This window comes from Spinacia oleracea, chromosome 2 (genome assembly GCF_020520425.1).
Source record: "Spinacia oleracea cultivar Varoflay chromosome 2, BTI_SOV_V1, whole genome shotgun sequence".
Classification (NCBI taxonomy): domain Eukaryota; kingdom Viridiplantae; phylum Streptophyta; class Magnoliopsida; order Caryophyllales; family Amaranthaceae; genus Spinacia; species Spinacia oleracea.
This window is the reverse complement of record NC_079488.1, coordinates 100,886,266-100,891,224: the sequence shown is the minus strand read 5'-3', so window position 1 is coordinate 100,891,224 and position 4,959 is coordinate 100,886,266. Positions and strand designations below refer to the sequence as shown.

Genomic DNA, 4,959 nt, shown 5'->3' with positions numbered 1-4,959 from the left:
TACAACAATATTGAATAGAAGTATGCTATAACTTAAAAGACCAGTAAAATAACTTGAATTATCGCCCAATAACATTGAAATTAAGTAATTTCCAAGAAATTTTGCAAGTCTATGATCCTTTAATCATAAATTACTTCCCAGTCAAAAATATGCTACACATTAACATTTCTTTTTGTTCTTGAAAGTGATCTGAGCTTGACTAGCTAGCTCCTACAGTCATACATAACTGCACAATCCATTCTTCATATTTTCACCCTCGCTCGCCCCGGGCTTTTGAATTTTCTGTCCTTAGAAAATTTATTTGCTTAAATACGGACTAATCGTCCTGTTTCCGTGGTTCGTGGTCGATTTCGATCTGAATTAGCCCCTCTCTCTCTCTCTCTAATCTATTATCTATTACTATTTACTAAAAGAGACACCATGAATGACACGTGTCAATTTCTGGTGGAAAACTTTCCCGCTAATTTTTTTCCCCTTTTTATTCATTTATTTATTTCTATGTTTTCTTATGCAAAAGATTAAGTATATTTGATTAAATTTTTATAATTCCCTATTCATTTTATCTTCAATATATAAATTTTCATCTACTCCGTATAATTTTATTTCTCTAAAAATAATATTTGTAAAATACAAACTTTATTATCTTCTGAAAATCTGTCAGGATCTTTTATACTTCGTATTACTTTCTTTTTGAACTTTTTTTAAACTCAAATATTTTATAAAAGTAGTCAAATAATAAATTTAAAATATCCGTGCGTGCACGAGATCTAATCTAATTTCCTTGCTAATCGCGACTTGGTCGATATTGGTTTAGGACTTTGGGTTTAGACCATTGGGCCTTCTCTTAGCCATTTCCTAAAGGGTTCCCTTTTTAGGTGCAATGGAAATTTCGCATTAATTAATTTAAAATTACACAATACGGAGTATCTAAAATTAACATTTACAGTTTCATCAATTTTTTATGTACAACCGGTAAACATGGTATATAATTAAGAATGGAGAATTTAGTGCATTGATCGAAGAACTCTATTCTTTGCTTTTCTAAAAAGAATACAAATACGTACAAAACATGTGTTAGGTACGTTGAATAGCTGGAGATATGAGAATTTGACCTTGTATCTTGCTTGGGAAATTCCTACAAATTGAGCTCAAAGGCTCTTGTCTAGTTACCATAGAAGAGTATGTTTGACTACATACGAGTCAACTGCAGTATATGAATTTGTCCTTAAACAAATTGGAAATAGGTAAAGCGACTCATTAAATACTAGCTAGCTTAGTCTGTTAGTCATCCTCATTCTTCTTCATCAACAGAAAGGATTTTCTTATTTATTTATTTGTTTTTTAAAAAACAAAAAAAACTTACATGCATCAAAATAATTTATAAATATAACAAACTACAAAGTATAAAATATTAAAACAAACATGAAGGAAGCTTACACTTTCAAGTTTCTATTTCAAATATCAATTTAAAGAATGAGTTTGGTTGGGAGTAAAATCCAGATTTTCTGTGTTGATGTTATGAGGGTCAGGCCCGGCCCTGAGGGGTGAAATAAGGGGCGACCGCCCTGGGCCCCCGGAAGAAAGGGGCCCCGAAAATGAAGTCCGGTTGTATTTATATATAAAACAAAACTGCATTATTTGATGAAACATTTAACTGTTGAGTTGGTTGTTAAGGTTCAGATTAAATCCGGGTGCTTGAGTTCGAGAGACCTACTGCCCACTAACTATTTTTTTGGTTTTCTTTGTCATTATATGTAATTCAGTTGCTTTTCTTCCCGTCTGGCGTCTTGTCCTCTTCTTTCTCTTTTTTTAATCATCTTTCTCAATATTTTTTATCTTTTTATATTTTATTTTCATAGCATCTTTTTATATTATACCTTGTATATTTTTTAGGATAAAGTTCAAAGAAGAATAGGTTTTCGTATTATATTTTAGTTTGATTTTTTTTATATGAATTAACCTATTTCTTCTGTAAATTATTTTAACGTGCTTTATTAGAAGAGAAATAATATATACATGACCCAAATGTTATATGGTGTATTTTAAAAGTGATATTAATTCGTGCATTATTTTAAAGTTGAAATTAAAAAGTCAAAGGCTCAAAGTTACAACATACAAAGGTTAAAATTTCATATAGGTATTAGTAGTATTTTATTTGAAATTTCGGATATCAAAAAATAAAAGCTCCTACTGTGTATAAAGGACCCATTTACTTAAGGTTCGCCCCGGGCCTCTGAAAGGTCAGGACCGGCCCTGATGAGGGTTGCACCTCTTTGTTTATGTTTTACATTCTAACACTCTAATCTTCCCTAATGGAAATAATGCTACATATATGTTGACCTTAAGTTTTGATGATGACAAAGCAAACTTCATGATTATTGGTTAAATGTGGTATTGTTTAGGTCCCGAGATCCTTTGATGGACAATGCTAAGTTGAGGAGTGCCTAAGTTGGACAAACTAAGCAATGGAACATATACAAGCAACACAATCAATGTCAGACACTACTGTGAAGAATCAATCATTTTACAAGAATCGGAACCTGAGTTCCTAAGGTGGTTCCTCGTATATCATGAGGAACTTCGATGTTCCACAGAAGGAACAATGCGTGAAGTCTTCGAGTGAAACTTCTAAGAGATGCAGCGTGAAAGCTACACCATATGCGTTTATATTTAGGTTTTATGTAAGTGTTTAATATTGTTTATGAGTAAATTGGAACAAAAGGAACACATGTAGTTTAATACGTTTTTGAGAAAATATTAACAGTAATAAAATGAAGTTTTATTAGAAAAATTTTTGAAAAATAAATAAAATTAATTTAATAAAATTAACTTTGGATCCTGGTTTAATTACAAATCTTTGTTTTCCAATTAAAAAGTTTTTCTCTTGTTCCTAAAACTTCTCCGTGTATTTTCTTCAACTGAACGTGTTGAAGGTGGTTTGATTGAGTCTCCCTTGTTTCTTTCTGAACGTGGTTGCAGTTAGAAGCAGTAACTGTTGGTGGAAGTTGAGGGAAACATGAGAACTAACCAACGGAAGCTCATCTATAAAAGGACAAGAAATTTCATTTCTCAAATCACAATTGACAACACATCAATACCTAGTATTTAAAAAACCAAATCACTCATGACATGATGACATTTGGCATCTCATCCCTGTGTTCCTCTTTTTATTTTTAAAATCCACTTATGACACGTGGCATCCTCCTTTCCTTTTTTTTTTATATTAAAAATATAAATAAAAACTTTATGATGCTACAAAGATTTATGGAAAATGCTTCACCTTCATTTATCTCTCTAACTTACTTCAACCTTCAAAATCAATGACAAAGTTAATTCACACGGTTTCATTTAAATTCATTCATTAATTCTTCATTAAAAGATTTTTAGTAATTTTAAAATCATTAATTAATTAACTAATCAATTAATAAATGGATTTGAAAAGGTGTGAGTTTATGAATATAATTAGTTTTTATACCCACAACCAAATTTCATTCGGGTTCCTCCATTGCAACAATCTTAATCTTCTGTTCATAATTTTTTTCCAAGAAATTTACAAGTTGGGTGCAGTTTTGTCTTCAAATCTAAAATTGTTCGAAATCGGTGCAAGGGTTCTCTTAATTGATTTTATATAATCTTACTTTAGTTGAGGTAAATTTGTCTTCCCTATATTTATCTTTTTTTAATCCATTTTAAGCATAATGATATCTTTCGCTCTAATTTGTTTCTAGATTCATGCTATCTACCAATTTTTACTATGGTTCTGATTTGAATTAAGGTTTTTAGTATTTTCTTTAATCTGTTAATTTAGATTCTTTCACGAAAAATAATAGTATTGTGACACATTTCTTGAAAAAAAAAATTAAAGCTAAGGAGTTTATTGATTTCGTTTGCAGGTTTATTGTTTTCCTACTATGATCTTTCTAATGATTAAGTAGTAGTTATTAAAGCCACTAGAGTATTATTTCTGAATTTTGTTCAATCGGATTCAATATCATGTTCTGCTAAATTTGGGAAATCCATGACAATCGGCATATTTGATGGTGAAGTAGATAATTTGTTTGGATGAGATAAATTAAACAAATTTGATTCTACATAATGGATACACGGTGAGTAACATGAACATAATAATGTTAATGACTCGAGGTGGTGAAAATTATTAGGTGCAACCAAGGGTATTTTTATGTTCTACGAGATGGAAATGTCATTTGTATTTAATATTAATATGACTTTAAGTGGGCATAGTGACGTCATGAAATTCATTAAGAGTCTACATTTCGTTCAAGCATTTTATCGAACATTTTATGGACATGATGTACTTAAACAACCATTTTAAGCGTAAAAGTGGAATGCACATAGTGACGTAAAGAAGCTGGATTATAAGCCGGGGTTTATGACATTGAGAACGGGCCGGGACAATATAACATCTTTTAGAGATTTCAGGTGCATCTAAATTCTAATGGCAAAAACAAGATTTTACAGCAATGGAAAATATGAGCATCAACTTCTTTTTGTGACCAAAACGTCACAGTTTTCATCCACGATTTTATGGTTTATGATATACGAAGTATTTAGTTTTAATTCGAGACATAGGAGATCCTCTATTGGCATAATTTTTATGTAATATACGTAGTAGCATGTATAATTAACTATGTTTTCATCATACTATATAAAAAATAAAAACTATGTTTTCATCAATGGTAAATATATGAATGTGAAGACTAATAATGAAGTGTGTGAAAGAAAGGAAAATACAACAAAAAAAAAAAACACATAAAAGGAGTTCATTTCGTTAAAAAATAAATAAAAAAGTTATTCTTCTTATAATCAGTGAACGGGCCAAAAAGCTAGTATTATTTCCAAAAAGAGTTTAAAAGTTTTCAAAGTGCCAGTTTACAAAAGAGTGTGTTCCTTAAGTTCTTTATTACTTATAAGCTTTGTTATATACTAGAGTTTTACAAA

The 4,959-nt window shown here is 30.4% G+C and overlaps 1 long non-coding RNA gene across 1 annotated transcript; it reads left to right on the top strand.

Annotated features, from left to right (window-relative positions):
• Positions 1-274: 274 nt before the first annotated feature.
• On the top strand, positions 275-3,199 carry LOC130467134 (uncharacterized). The gene is made up of 3 exons (XR_008927293.1): positions 275-1,244; positions 2,403-2,681; positions 2,980-3,199. It is a non-coding gene; the product is annotated as an uncharacterized lncRNA (long non-coding RNA).
• Positions 3,200-4,959: the final 1,760 nt, after the last annotated feature.